Source organism: Mirounga angustirostris, unplaced genomic scaffold, assembly GCF_029215605.1.
Source record: "Mirounga angustirostris isolate CCGP_5_RB_7025 unplaced genomic scaffold, mMirAng1.0.hap1 SCAF_8, whole genome shotgun sequence".
Lineage (NCBI taxonomy): Eukaryota > Metazoa > Chordata > Mammalia > Carnivora > Phocidae > Mirounga > Mirounga angustirostris.
Window position 1 is genome coordinate 104,034,352 of NW_026991716.1, and position 17,002 is coordinate 104,051,353.

The window sequence follows — 17,002 nt, forward strand, 5'->3', positions numbered from 1 at the left end:
CATACACATAAAAAGATGCTCAACATCACTCATCATCATGGAAAATAAATCAAAACCATGAAAAGATACCACCCCCTGTCAAAAAGGCTAAAATTAACAACTCAGAAAACAGCAGATGTTGGGGAAGATAGAGAAAAAGGGGAATCTTTCTGCACTGTTGGTGGGAATGCAAACTGGTATAACCACTCTGGAAAACAGTATGGAGGTTCCTCAAAAAGTTAAAAATAAAACTACCCTTCCACCCAGAAATTGCACTAGTAGGTATTTATCCAAAGAATATAAAAATGCTGATTTGAAGGCGTACATGTACCTGGATGTTTATAGGGCACTACCAAAAATAGCCAAATTATGGAAAAAGCCCAAATGTCCATTGACTGATGAATGGATAAGGAAGAAGTGGTACACACAAACACACACACACACAGAGGACTATTACTCAGCCATCAAAAAGAATGAAATCTTGTCATTTGCAACAACATGGATAGAACTAGAGTGTATTATGCTACATGAAATAAGTCAGTCAGAGAAAGGCAAATATATGATTTCACTCATATGCTGAATTTAAGAAACAAAACAGATGAACATAGGGGAAGGGAAAGAAAAATAAAATAAGATAAAAACAAAGAGGGAGGCAAAACATAAGAGACTCTATAGTTAGTAGAACAAACTGAGGGTTGCTGGAGGGGATGTAGGGGGGATGGGCTAATTGGTGATGGGTATTAAAGAGTGCACTTGTTGGGATGAGCTCTGGGTGTTATATGTAAGTGATGAATCACTAAATTCTATTCCTGAAACCAATACTACACTATGTGTTAACTAACTTGAATTTTAAATTAATACTAATAATTATAATTTAGAACTCATTATTGAATTAAAGCCCAAAAGAAAATTAAACCCTCTATTGGTATTATTTACCAAATTTTGCTTTGTAACTAGTATTACTTAAAAGCACGCGAGCAGATGACAATCAAAATTGTTAGGAAGAGTAGTGGCATGGATTTTCACAGTGTAAGTAAGGTATTTAAAATTGTTGCATTAAAATAAGTGTTCTCCTTCAAAAACCCTGAGGAATGATAAATACTTATATCAAGATATTTCTATTGCATGCACAGGTAGAGAAATATATTGATTTTTGTGGGAGTTTGTGTTTGTGCCTGTTTTTTGTTTGTTTGTTTTTTTCTTCAGTGCTAGATTTCCAAGCCGTGAAGAAATCAACGTTTTTATAGACTTTACACTTTAAGAAGGGTCCTATAAACTCGGAAAACCAAACATACATTAACCAGTGCATCTTTCAGCTCCTAGAAAGCATATTATGTAGTGCTCTTTCTCCTATAAAAAATTAAGTCTTACCAAATCTCTTTAAGAAGGCATATGCATAACTTTAGCATTCTACCTTATGAGACTGCCTCACTCCAACTTTCCCTTTCAAAGGGACTTATCCCAGAGAATTATCTTATTTTGTTGAACTATCCTGCCTCCGACCCCTCTCAATGCTCCCTGCTGCATCCATGGGCATTCCAGGTACATCCACAAGCTTGTGTGTGGCCTGCCACCATATAGTCACACCTTGATGTCAAATAAATGTAGCACTATTCAACTACATTAACTAGTTATTCACTAGATTGTGCTTAATGTTTGTTAAAAAATTATGGTCTGTGGGCTTTTAGATAAATTTGACACTATTGAGAATATTAGGATTTCAAAGAACTTCAGTGAATAGGTCAAAAGTGACATTGTGAAAAGGACTACTTTAATAATCACTCTACTAATATTCATGTTTGGGTTTACATATTAACCTTAATTACATAATAATCAAACATCCATATACCCCTGTCTATATAAAACTATAGATGAATTCTATACTTCAGTGATATTGGTTGACTTTTTCCCATTTGGGTTTTTTTTTTTTTTTCCAGTGCTCATCAAGGTAAGTGTACTCTTAATACCCTTTATCTATTTCACCCATTCTCCCCCCGCCCTCCTCTCTGGCAACGACCAGTTTGTTCTGTTTAAGAGACTGAGGCTTTTATATCTCTTTTTCTTTGTTTAGTTTCTTAAACTCCACATATGAATGAAATCATATGATATTTATCTTTTCCTGACTGACTTATTTCACTTAGCCTAATACCCTCTAGGTCCACTCATGTTGTCTCAAATGGCAAGATTTCATTCTTTTTTATGGCTGAGTAATATTCCATTATATATCTCTATCTATATATCTATCTCTATATATTTCACATCTTCCTTATCCATTCATCAATCAATGGATACTTGGATTGCTTCCATATCTTGACTATTGTAAATAATGCCACAATAAACATAGGGGTGCATATATCTTTTCAAATTATTTTTTTGTTTTGTTTTGTTTTCTTTGGGTAAATACCCCATAGTGGAATTACTCGATCGTATGATAATTCTATTTTTAATTTTTTAAAGTAACTTCCATACTCTTTTCCACAGTAGCTGTACCAATTTATACTGCCACCAACAGTGCACAAGGGTTCCTTTTTCCTCTGTATTCTCACCAATAACATTTTGTGTTATTTCCTGTCTTTGATTTTAGCCATTCTGACAGGTGTAAAGTGGTATCTCATTGTGGTTTTGACTTGCGTTTCCCTGATGATCAGTGATGTTGGGCATTTTTTCATGTGTCTGTTGCCCATCTGTATGTCTTCTCTCCAGAGCAGGAGTCACTTTGGGGTAGTGCCCGTCCCAGCAGGGTCTGCTTGCAGGATGTGATGTGGCAGGAGCCACTTTGGAGGGATGCCTACGAAGCAAGGTAGGTTGGATGGGGCAGATTTGCAGGAGAATGAGGGACAGTGTTCACAATATTAGCAAGATAGGTGGAGAGTGGTTCTCACAAGTGTCCAGCTATCTAGGCTTGGGGAAGAGGTTGGGGCCACAGACAGAAATGTCACCCTCCAGCCCTTTTGCTCTTGGAGAAGTTTCCTAAAGATCCCTGCCCCTCCAGCACACGAAATTGTAAATAAATCTCCTTCATGTATACCCCAGGTACTTTTCAAACTGCTACTCAATGCTGTAACTCTATGGTGTTATTTGTTATGCAGGTATTGCCCTCCAGCTCTCCAAAAGCTAAACCTAGTGATTAATTTTAAATTACCTCAAGTTAAGCCCAGTTGATTGTAAAAACTTGCAAAGTTAAGCCCCACTGGTTCCCAAAGCCAAATGTTATGGTAATTTGTCTTCCCCGTGCAGGTCCCTCTGTGCCTGAGGTGTCTGGTATGTGGTCTGCTCCTCTCCCTTCTCTGTGCTTTACTTTAGTTAGTCTCACCTAGAGTCAATCTACAGAATGAAATAAATATTTGCAATACAAATATCTTAAAAATAAGTTGTTTCCAGAATATACAAAGAGCTCTTAATGAAAAGTTGAAAACACAATCTAAAAATATGAATTGAATAGTCAATGATTAATAAATATACTAAAAACAAAACAAAACTCAACTTCATTAGGAAAATGCAAATTAACTCCATAATGGAATACTAGAACTCTATTTAATCTAAATATATCCATCACTATGAACTTGCAATTTTCTCCTAAGTGTATACTCAAAAGATATACATATGTTTACCAAGACAAAAATCTCTAGAATGTTCTGGGTGGCACTATTCATAATATCCTCAACCTGGTAACTGTCTTCATGTCCACGGGATAAATGGATTAAAAAACTGGATAACTATGTTATAATATATTTGCACAATAGAATGTTGTGTATCAATAAGAACAAACACATTACAATTACAAACAATAGGGACAAATCTCATAAACATAATACTAAGAAACAGAAGAAATACACTAACAAGACATTTTATTATTCCATTTACATGAGTTCAACCACAGAACTAAGTCATGATGTGAGAGATTAAAAAGTAGCTAGACTTGGGTAGGAAGTGATTAAAATGGAACAAAAAGGGACTTCATGGGATACGGATAGCACTTTATTTCTTGATCTGAGTACCTGTTACACAGGTGTTCACTTTGTGAGAATCCATCAAGCATTATACTCATGATTTGTACATTTCCTGAGTACATCTTATACTTTCAAAAAATATATAAGTAATAAAATCCATTCAGTTTCTCCTCTTTCAGAGTCAAAATGCCTCTTATGCTGATGTTATTGCTTTTACACATTCATACGGTTACTTGTGCTTTGTTTGAACGAGTTTAGCTAGACTGTCTGGGATTTCTTCAAAGTTCTTTTTTTCCTTCATCTCTTGATTTCTCAAAAGATCTTCTTTCCCTGCTTTCTTTATTGTGACAGGAGCTATATTTCTCACTTCACTCCTGTAATTTATAGTCTTGTGATTCTGATGGGAACTACCACTTTCTTTTGGCTCTTCTCCTTCCTTAATTTCCCCAGAAGTTCTCTTTTCTCCAATTTCCCTCCTTTAAGGATCTCAGAGGAACCTGTCCTTGAGGTAGGGCTTCTCTGATCCTCTAATTAGAAAGGCTTATTTTCTCTCTAGATTGATACATTCTATTTTTAATATATATTGAAGAGATGTGACACCAAACTACAGCCTAAAATGTATATATGTAGTTGTTTGGTCCTCTGTCTGACATTCTTTTTTTCTGAACAACGGGAAAAAATGTGTCTTCTAAATCACAGAAAGAGTAAAATCAATTTTATCATGTTACCATGTTAGGTTCTTTTAACTAAAATATAAATTTTGACCATATTTCAATGAAAGAGTCATGAATATTGAATTTCACTGAAATAGATGTAGAACTAGGTCTGCTAAGATAAGGTAGCTTTTGGTATCTTTGATTTAATAAACAGGATTTTTAGGTACTGTTTTGACCACCAGAGGTAGCTTTTATAGCAGTACTGAAATTACAGAAATGCAGTGAGAAAAAATAAAAAAATAATTTTGGGTAAAGAAATGGTGGCACATTTAAATTGTAAAAGTTAAATCTCATGCATGCAGAGTCTATGAATAGTCCGTGAATAGACTTTATTAAAATCATGCATGGTTTATAGAGACACCATTGATTTAAATAAGTGAAAACCTCATATATGTCAGATGACATGAATTTATAAAATTGAACATCAGAAAGATATTGACTTTTATTGTTTAGCATAAAAAATACAAAAATCATTGATTATGATATAGAATTTCATTTAGTTCGAGATCACAAGTATAAAGAAATGTATAGAAAAATACAAAGTAAAATGTAAAATATAGCATAATTTAAAGTTGAAAGAAGTAGAAATTATACACCAAATGAGGATACAGAAGAGTGCAAACCTAGTAGAGAAAGATGCAGTGATCACTCCAGATTGTAGTTTGAATCAGCAGGATTGATAAGAAAGGAAATATACTGCATGGATTAGAGAAATTGCATGGTAATTCCCTGTACTATTCATTTAAAGCTCAGGACAGATGCTGAATTTTGAAAAAGATTAAAAAATAGAACATTTAGGGGCGCCTGGGTGGCTCAGTTGGTTAAGCGACTGCCTTCGGCTCAGGTCATGATCCTGGAGTCCCTGGATCGAGTCCCGCATCGGGCTCCCTGCTCAGCAGGGAGCCTGCTTCTCCCTCTGACCCTCCCCCCTCTCATGTGCTGTCTCTCTCATTCTCTCTGTCTCAAATAAATAAATAAAATCTTTAAAAAAAATAGAACATTTAGGAAATGATAAACAAGTTCAGGTGATATAGCACAATGAAAAAGAACAGTAGACAATGAAGGCAGAAATGTGTGTTCTTGAGGTGACAGCAGTGATGCTACCAGTACCCCAGAGGTCATAGTCAAGTCCTCTCATGTCTCTCAGCCTTACTGTTCTCATTTGTCAAATAAAAACATTTACAAAATCATATCATAATTCTACTCAGGTCTCATATTTTCCTATGATATGAATTATGAATACATGAAATGGAGAGACTACTGATATAGTTGGCTTTAAATATGTGTAGAGGCATTCTATAAAAGTTGGTAAACTACTCACCTCATTCATAGATAACAGAACTGGGGAAAATGGGTTTAATCAGAAGTAAGAATAATGTAGGTTAGGTCAATGATTCTTAATTCTCACTGGGAATCTCTTTATGAAATACAGGCACCAGTCTTTGTCCCAAGATTTCAAATGGTCTGGGGCATGTCCAGGCATCAGTGTGTTTTAGCAGTCCCCCTAAACGTTTCTAATTTTCATCCAGGTATGGGAACTTCTGGATTAGGTGTAATAAAATACTACCTGTGAACTTAAGGTTACAGATAATCTCTTTCCCTGGAGCCTATAAATATTAGAAAATCATTAACTACAAAATGAACACTAAACCACAAAAATAATTAATATCTATTTATACTCTAATATATTTACTAGATACTTCTAGGTGCCTTGACTACATTACTGTACCCACACTATGGTAGACCTATATGATTTTACCTTCATCTATAGAATTTCATTTGCCTCTAGTTCAATACCATCCTGATGAAGTTACGATTAAAAATAAAGAAATGGAGGAATGTCTGTTCTTTTACTATATCCTATCATCTCCAAAAAGCATTACATTAATATAAAATATCTATTAAGTGGGGGCACCTGGGTGGCTCAGTCGTTAAGTATCTGCCTTCAGCTCAGGTCATGGTCCCAGGGTCCTGGGATCAAGCCCCACATCGGGCAAGCTCTCTGCTCGGCTGGGGAGCCCACTTCTCCTTCTCCCACTCCCCTTGCCTGTGTTCCCTCTCTCGCTGTCTCTCTCTCTCTGTCAAATAAATAATAAAATTAAAAAAATAAATAAAATAAATAAAATGTCTATGAAGTGAATTCAGCATAAAAGATGGCTTAGTTTTCCCATATAATCCACACCCCCAAATTAAACTTGAAAGTATATTTTCTTCTAGAAAATATTATCTGTATTTTCATTTTAACTGCAGAAACTTAGATTTCCAATTGAGTTTGGCGTTCTTAGAACTAGGACATAAAATTACTATGCTCTTTTTCAAAATTTCTATTGAAGTCAATATTATGACTTTCACTATATCAGAAATTCTCTCCTTTGTGTTGTTTCATGCAGTCCCTGTGCTATAGGCATTTTATGACTCTTTCAGATTAAGATATTTCAAACCTCAGTGATTATATGTTTCCACAGGGATATTAGAAACAGACTTTACAGTCTCCATACACAATGAAATTTTTAAAATAAAATTCCATAAATTAAGGCTCTCATAAACCTTTGGAAATGTTGCTGTTTTGAGCAGCTGTTTTGTTGCATTTGATCCCCACACTAAGGCAGAGTTCACGGAGATAGGGTATTTAAACCTGGACTGCCCTTAATTAGCATGAAGGTCCTGTGAAAAGATTATGCCTTGACAAAGAGCTTATGCCAATTAAAAAATTCCAGACAGAAGCTCAATATGTAATCACCATTTCAAATACACTATCAAATATACCATATGAAAATATACTATCTTAAAGAAAATATCAGCTGCGGGGCTCCTGGGTGGCTCAGATGGTTAAGCGTCTGCCTTTGGCTCAGGTCATGATCCCGGGGTCCTGGGATCGAGCCCCACATCAGGCTCCTGGCTCAGCGGGGAGCCTGCTTCTCCCTCTCCCTCTGCCTCTCTCCCTGCTCATGCTCTCTCTCTCTCTCTCTGTCTCTCTGTATCTCTGTCTCAAATGAATAAATAAAATATTAAAAAAAAGAAAAGAAAATATCAGCTGCATCTATTGACTATGACACACAGCTAGAGGGCTGGAGGTAGAGGGAGGCTAAACTGGATTGGTCAACGGAAAAATTCAAACTTCAGCTTCCATTCCACAAACTAAGTATACAAGATAAGGAAAAGCCTTGTCATAGGACACTCATGACAGCATTAAAATCACTTAATCTGAGAAATTTTAGTAATGTAAATTTCACATATGAGCCATAAGTATCTAAATGAATAGTAAATCACTTTTATTATTTGTTTCAATTTCATATAATCTTCAGCAAGAAATAGGACAAGATGAGACCTTTTAGGAATCAAAAGATAGACAAGGACAGTAACCATTTGGGGATGATTTTGAAAATTTTGCTATTTTTACTATTTACTATTTGCTTTTTAACTGTTTTGTTTATTTCTCTATGGGAATCAGAAATAATACTTTCAAAATGACTTCTAAGTAAAGCCAAAATTCTTATGGCACTTCTATGGTCTGAATATTTATGTCCCTCAAAATTCATATGTTTAAATCCTAACCTCCAAGGTGATGGTTTTAGGAGGTGGGGACTTAGAGAGGTGCTTAGGCCATGAAGGTGGATCCTCTGTGAATGGGATTAGTGCTGTTTAGAGACTCCAGAGAGTTAGCTTGCCCCTTCCACTGTGTGAGGACATAGCAAGAAGTCAGTAGTCTGCAACCTGAAAGAAGGCCTTCGCAAGAATCTAACTGTTGATATTGGACTTTCAGCCATCAGAACGGTGAGAAAGAAATTTCTGTTGTTTATAAGCTATCCAGTCGATGGTATTTTGTTATAACAGCCTGAGGTTGACAGGCAACCTACAAAGCTTTATAAAATGTGTGCTCCTTCCTGTCATTTACCACTCAAACCTTTCTCATAATATGTCTCCCCTCACTCTGCCCCAACCACACTAGCTGGTTATACCAGACATATTCCCTCTGCAGGATCTTTGTACCCAATCAGTCTGGAGTTCCCCAGGGTGGGATGAGAGAGCCATTTGGTGCCATGCACCATGACACATACTTCGTTAATTTTTTTATTAACTACCTTACTAACCTCAGAAGGAAAGCATATATAATTATTTTATCCATAAAAGAAAAAATGTTTTATTTTTCTTCCTATTACCAATATACAGTGTTGAGCCTTAGCTAACATTTACCAATCTCTTACTCGATGACAGGTACTTCATAAAATAGATATTATTCCACTTAATTCTCAAAAAATCTGTCATATAGATCATATAGTACCCTTTCTGGAGGATACTAAAGCCAAAATAGTTCAGGTAATTTTTCCAATATTACACAGCTAAGTGGAGAAGCAGGACTTGTACGCAAATGTCTAAACTACAGAACCTCCTAATATAAGCACTGGGGCTGGTATATGGTATTACACAATTAATGACATTATAGTTGCCTATATTAAATGTTAGGTCACATATATGTAAGATCAGACATTTAACTGTAAGCTTTAGTTGACTGCTAAAAAGTATTTTTCCTATTTCTGATAGGCGCGCTTGTTTTGGAACATGTGCTTCAAGGCCTGCATTACCATCAAACTAAACTAGGCCACTATCATCCTGTATCTGGAATTGACCTAACTCTTCTTATATCCTCCACTCTTGCCGCTACCCAAACCATTCCCCACAGAGGAGAAAAGAGATCTTAGTAACAAGAGAACTGAAACCATGTCTTTCTCTTACTTAACACTAGTTGGTGCCTCCAAAGACATTTGGAAATCTACCATGACCATAAACCAGGCCTGATTTGGCCCTTGCTGATTCTTACACATTCATTTTGAGCCACTCTTTATCTCTTTCATTAAGCTCCAGGTACACTGTATTGTTTTTATTTTTCTTCAACTTCCAAATGACTTTCCTTCCTCATGGTCTTTACAAAACCTTCCATGTCCCTATATTCCACATCTCCTCACACTGCCAGGCAAATTTATTCTTATCCACTAGATTTCAGCTTATATGTCATCTTTTCTGTCCTCTCTATCTAAAATACATGTATTGTTCTCATTCTGCTCTAAGTTATTTTCTATTTCAAAACCCTGTTTGTTTCCTTTAGGATAATTATTATAATTCATAATCATTTCGTTTATTTACTTTTTTTAAACTCATTATAATGCCAACTTCATGAGAATAGTGATTGTGTCCATTTTTTCATCACTGTGCCTTCAATAACTAGCATAGAGCCTAGAACAGAGAACCAGCTAGTAATTATTTGTTAAGTATATTATTTATTCCTCCAAGATAAAATAAAAATGGCTTCCAATTTCAGTTAAGATGTATTTCAGATTTCTTAGTCCAGCATTCAAGGTTCAACCAAGACTTTACTTGATTCCCTTTTATTCTAAACCTACTCAAAACACTCTATAAACTGGCACACCAAATACCTCCAATGTGTTCCTGGACATCTTTACTCACATCATTTTCTTTTGCTTGAATGTCCTCTACTTTTCAAAATTGTGCAGATTTCAAGTACAAATCTTCCTTGACTTATGATGGGGTTATATCTTGATAAACTGATCATAAGTTGAAAATATCATGTCAAAAATGAATTTAATACTCCTAACTTACATCACAGCCTACCATAAAGGTGCTCAGAATACTTAGATTAGCTTACAATTGAGCAAAATCATTTAACACAAAGCCTATTTTATAATGAAGCATTGAATATCTCATATAATTTAATAAATACTGTATTGAAAGTGAAAAATAGAATGGTTGTAAGTTTATCAGTTGTTTATCCTCATGATCACATGAGTGACTAGGAAGCATGGCTCACTGACACTGCCCTATATAATAACAGTATTGTACTGCATGTTGCTAGACTGAGAAAAGATCAAAATTCACAATTCAAAGTAAGGTTTTTATCTACTGAATGCATATCATTTTCACATCATCACAAAGTCAGAAAATCATAAATTGAACCATCATAAGTCAGGGACCACCTGTACATACACTCTAGCTTTAGGAAACCTTTCTTCTTTCCCCATTATATCATGTCCCCTTTCAATGAAAATTAATTGACTATAATCTAAATTTCTTTTGGACTTTGAAATGTCTCTTTATATAGAGGAGTGCTTTCAAGCACTGAAGCTAGAGAAACCTAGTTGCCCATCTTACTCCACCATTTACTATATGGAGATCTTTGTTTCTTCATGTATTATATTATAATAAAATTATGCCTATGTCATCAATTTTTTGAAAATTAAACTTATAATGCATGTAATGCCCAAATACAGTGATCACTGTCATATCCTGAGTACTCAATAAATGTCCATTATTCTAAGTCATAGGAGAACTTAGATTTAGTTAATATTACATTTATTTGGTTATATGCCTATGAACTACAAAGAGACTACTATAAACTTCCTAAAGTCTATGAAAATATGTTATTCTCATCCTGTTCCACAATCTCTTATGTAAAGAAGGTATTCAATTAATATTTGTTGACTTGACTGTACTGATTAAAGAACACTTTTTAAAAATGAAGCTTTGGGGGCGCCTGGGTGGCTCAGTTGGTTAAGCGACTGCCTTCAGCTCAAGTCATGATCCCAGGGTCCTGGGATCGAGCCCCGCATTGGGCTCCCTGCTCGGCTGGAAGCCTGCTTCTTCCTCTCCCACTCCCCCTGCTTGTGTTCCCTCTCACACTGTCTCTCTCTCTCTCTCTCCCTGTCAATTAAATAAATAAATAAAATCTTTAAAAAAATAAAAATAAATAAAAAATAAATAAAAAATAAAAATGGGGGCGCCTGGGTGGCTCAGTTGGTTAAGCGACTGCCTTTGGCTCAGGTCATGATCCTGGAGTCCCGGGATCGAGTCCTGCATCGGGCTCCCTGCTCGGCAGGGAGTCTGCTTCTCCCTCTGACCCTCCTCCCTCTCATGCTCTCTGTCTCAAATAAATAAATAAAATCTTTAAAAAAAAATAAAAATAAAAATGAAGCTTTGTCTGTGTGTTTCTTCCAGAAACAGGAAAACTGTAATTAGCTCTTATTGTGAAGAAAATTCATAAATCTGAATTGCCATGCAGTACTTTTTCTTCTACCAGTATATGATGTATATAATGCTTAAAAATAATTAGAAACTCTTTGGAGATAATCAGCTTTCCTTCATACTCTATCTAGAATGTATTAAATTGCATTTAACAGAGTCCTGGGCTTGGAATTCTGTAAGTCCTCACTAGAAGCAGGTATCTGCTGTGTTGGTTTTGTTTGTTTGTTTGTTTTGTTTTGCTTTGTTTTGGTTTTTTCTTTTAGAACAGTGACTCCCGCATGCAACAGATGGGTTAAGTTAGAATTACGTGTGTTGATTATTAGCATCACAGCTTGCTGAACTCCATGTCTGACTCACTCATCAGAATCTCTGGGGTAAAGTCCTGGAAATTATACTTTATACAAACACCCCAAGAGATTCTGATTTGTAGCAATGTGTAGAAAACTCTCTTCTAGAAAAGCAGCTTAATGGAATCACCATGTACAAAATAAAGGGCAGTAGACTTTTATATTTACTATTATTTCTATTATATCTTCTGAAATGAGAGAAGTTTCAAGCTTTGGACTTTCCTTTCACAGAGAAGTCTAAATGATGCTCTAGTACATTGCTTCTCACTGTAAAATTAATAATAAATTTAAACATATAGTTTCCCATTTCTTAATTAATAAATCCTTTTAAATATTCTGATGGAGCTATAAAATTTAAAAAATGTATAATTTACACAAATAGAAGCTTGTCATTACAGAACAAGTATCAATGAAATAAAAAAATAATGCATGAGTCTATTGACTTATAAGATCTGAATCACGGCAGCAGTTTTGAAACTGTTTATTCATCTTGTTGTTGAGTAGTATTTCATTTTATAAATATACCATATTTTGCTTCTCCACTCGCCAACTGATAGGCATTTGGATTGTTTCCAATTTTTGGTTGTGAATGCTGCTGCTATGAATATTCAAGTCTTTGTGGGGATATATGTTTACATTTCTCTAGGATAACTACATAGAGGTGGAATTGTTGATTCACATGGTAACTTTATGTTTTTAAGGTTTTTTTTTTTTAAGATTTTATTTATTTGACAGAGACTGACACAGCGAGAGAGGGAACACAAGCAGGGGGAGTGGGAGAGGGAGAAGCAGGCTTCCTGGGGAGAAGGGAGCCCGATGCAGGGCTTGATCCAAGGACACTGGAACCATGACCTGAGCTGAAGGCAGACGCTTAACGAATGAGCCACCCAGGCACCCCATGTTTTTAAGGTTTTAAGAAACTGTTAAAATGTGTTTTTGCAAAGTAGCTTTGCCAGTTTACATTTCCACTGGGAATGTATAAAGGTACCTGTTTTCTCCACATACTTGCCAACACTTGTTATTACATGCTATAGCATGAATGAATCTCAAAAACATCATTCTATACAAATGAAGCCAGGTACAAAATACCACATATTGTATGATTCCATGTGGATGAAATGTTCAGAAAAGACAAATCCATACAGACAGAAAGTAAATCAATTATTGCCTGAAAGTGGGAATAAGTGTTGACTACAAATGGTTATGAAGTATCTGGAATAATGAAAATATTTTTAAAAATGGATCATTAATTGGGGCGCCTGGTGGCTGAGTTGGTTGAACTTCTGTTTTGGCTCAGGTCATGATCTCAGGGTCATAAGATGAGCCCCACATAGGGCTCTGCACTCAGCAGGGAGTCTGCTTGAGATTCTTTCCCACTCCCTTAGCCCCGCCCCCCACTTACATGCACGTGCTAAGACAGGGTCCTGTCTTTTTATCCAATCTGCAACCCTGTGCTGTTTTATGGGAGCATTTAGGCCATTCATGTTGAGAGTGATTATTGAAAGACATGAATTTTTTGTCATCATGTTGCCTGTGAAGACGTTGTTTTTATAGATTGTCCCTGTAAATTTCTGTTGTAGATCACTCTTGGGGTCTTTCTCCTTTTATAGAACCCCCTCCCAAATATTTCTTGCAGGGCCGGCTTAGTGGTCACATGTTCTTTCAGCTTCTGCTGGTCTTGGAAGCTCTGCATCTCTCCATCCATTCTAAATGACAGCCTTGCCAGATAAAGTATTCTTGGCTGCATGTTCTTCTCGTTTAGTACCCCGAATATGCCTTGCCAGGCCTTTCTGGCTTGCCAGATCTGTGTGGATAGGTCTGACATTATTCTGATGTTCCTCCCTCTGTACGTAAGGAATCTCTTCCCCCTAACTGCCCTTAAGGTGGTTTCCTTGGTTCTAAGATTTGCAAGTTTTACTATTACATGCTGGGGTGTTGGCCTGTTTTCCTTGATCGTGGGAAGCGTCCTCTCTGCCTCTAGGACACGAATGTTTGTTTCATTCCCCAGATTAGGGAAGTTCTCAGCTACAATTTGCTCAAATATATCTTCTAGTCCTCTCTCTCTCTCCAACTCCTCTGCGTTTCCAATAATTCTGACATTGGAACGTTTCATGGTGTCACTTATTTCTCTGTTTCTATTTTCATGGATTCTGAGTTGTTTTTCCCTGGCCTCCTCTTTTCCCTTTTTATCTATTAAATTGTCTTCCAGGTCACTAATTCGTTCTTCTGCCTCACTTACCCTAGCTGTTAGATTATCTAGATTAGATTGGATCTCATTGATAGCATTTTTAAGTTCTGCCAATTCACCTTTCATTTCTGCTCTTAGACACCTTATGTTGCCATTAATTGATTTCTCCATTCTAGCTATTGTCTTCACAATTGCTAGTCTGAATTCCGTCTCTGACATCTTGGTTATATCTGCATCCATTTGTAAATCTGCGGCATAAGTCATAATCTCTGAGTCTTTCCTATTTTGGGGGTCCCTCCTCCTAGTCATTCTGTTGAGGGGTGTTTGAGGGAATGTATAGGGTCCAAATTATTGACCACAACCCAAGCAAGATGCACCTGTTTTCTAGGGACCTTAGGGTTGCTGGCCTCTTGTTTTCCCAGCCTGTCTTCTGGGGGAGGGGCCTGCTGGGCTGTCACTCAGACAACCGTGTTTGGGCAGAGTTGCCCTGCCCCCTGTGGTGGGGCATGGGCTCAGTGAAAACCGGTTTTTTGGGGCTTTCGTTCTCTGGCGGCTTTCCCTGGTGGCTTTCCGCCTCTCTTCTGAGAGTCAGAGCAGAAGAGACCATTTCCAATCCTCTGCTTCAGAGCACAGAGATCTCAGTCTGTTCTTCAGTGAGCTCTCCAGGCCACACTATCTCCGTTTCTGTCTGTGCTGCTATAAACTGCAGCGTCCTGGATTGTGCGCCCCTCAGCATGGCTTCCAGTCCTTGCCTCCAGGTCAGGGCTCCTCTCTGCCCTTTGTGGTCTAAAACTGCCAGCCACCCCCAGTTCCCACGCGGGGCCCTGCCGCTCTGGTTTCTTTTCAGGAGGGCTGCCCTAAAGTCCTTTCCCTGCCGCTGCCAGTCTGTGAGTCTGTGCCCAGTCCCCAACGTGGGAGGCTGTCGCTCACCAGTGGTGCAGGATCCCCATGGCCAGGCTCCCTCCCGCTGCCATTTATCCTCCGATATCTGCCTGCAGAATCACGGCTCCTGCTTTGTACCTTGAAACCAACTGCCTGCGATATTCTGTTTGTAGAGATCCAGATATGTCTTCTTACATCTCAGGCTGATTTCATGGGTGTTCAGCTGGTAGATATCCAGCTCAATTCCAGGGACCAGTTGGAATAGGGTCCCCTACTCCTCTGCCATCATTTTCTACCACCTAATTTGTAATTTTTAATTTATGTCTTATTCACTTTCTTTTCTCCTTCTAGAATTCCTATTAACCATCTAACAGAACACTTGAGAATGTCCCACAGGTCTTGGTGCTCTGTTTGTTTTTGTCATTTATTTTTTCTCACTTTGTTTCATTTTGCAAATTACATTGCCTTATCTTCAAGTTGACTAATTATTCTCTGGCTATATGAAGTTTATTTACCAAAATATCAAATTGTTTTATTGAACACTGAAATCAAGGGTAGAACAGTAAAGACTGAGATAAATACTATTTATTTTTCTAAAGATAAATACTATTTATTTTTATTTATTTTTCTAAAGAATTAGAGTTAAACAACAAAATATTTCCTGCTCCACTTTCAGTTTAGTCCTCCGTGGGTTGTTGATCCTCAGAGAGGGTCTCTCTCCATGTCCCAGCACTTCTCCCAGAGATAGACTGCTGTTTTTTGTTATTTGGTGCTTGGTAGACTGATGGTGAGGTGCAGGATGATTCCCTTTGTTTTCCTGGTATACCTTCAGACTTACACAGGTCCTATATCCCTGGGTCTCAATTGTGGGGTTTTCTATGTACCTGCCTCGCCCCTAAGATTAAAAGATTTCTAATTGAGTGTCCCTTTCTCTGCAACCTCACCAACATTTGTTGTTTTCTGATTTGTTAATTTTAGTATTAAGAAGGGCACGTGATGCAATGAGAACTGGGTGTTATATGAAACTGATGAATCCCTGAACTCTGCCTCTGAAACTAATAATACATTATATGCTAATTAATTGAATTTAAATAAAATTTAAAAATAAAATTAAATTAAATTACATTTAAAAAAATTTTCTAAATGTCTGGGCCCAAGATGGTTTTCCCTCTCTTGGGGATAAAAGCATTTTTCTATTCCCTTCTTTGACCTGCAGTGAGTCTTCATTGGTGCTCTGGGGCAACAGGGTCTGCTGTTCTTCCTTAGTGACCAAAGGCTTTGTTCTTTAATATAAAGGGTGTCAACACTGACTGCTTCATGCTTCTCCTGCTGTGGGATTCCTTTCTCCAGGTCAGCTCACCAAAAGAAGCTTTGTCCAATTCCTCCCTTGTGAGCACCTGGTGGAGGGCCATAGAGAAAAACTGGTAAACAACTACTAACTACCTTGTGTCTTTGACTCCAAGGAATTCTATACTCTCATGCTATCCCACATTTGGCTTTTAGTAATTCACTGAAAAGTTTAGCTGAAGTTTGTTATCCACTTGTGTCATGATTAGTGCCTTTTTCTTCCAAACTCTGTCATAGTGAACCAATGCTCATTTTCTATCTCTTCTTAGATTTCAGTCTAGCTGTTTGCCCTGCAAACTTTGTTGTTTGATGGATTCAAGAAAAATTGTGAACTTGTAGATTATCAAGCTTTTCTTATAGTTAGGGTGAAGGTGATGCTTTTTTAGTTTTATAAATCCAAGCTGGAAATCAGAAATCCGTAATTTAAAAACAAACAAAAAACCTTGTTATCTGGTTATCAACTTTGTTTTTTAATTAATATGTTTTTTAATTAATATGATGTTATTTTTATCCAGACATTTTCATCTGATTTTCCAGGTCAGTGGAAACACCACTTTT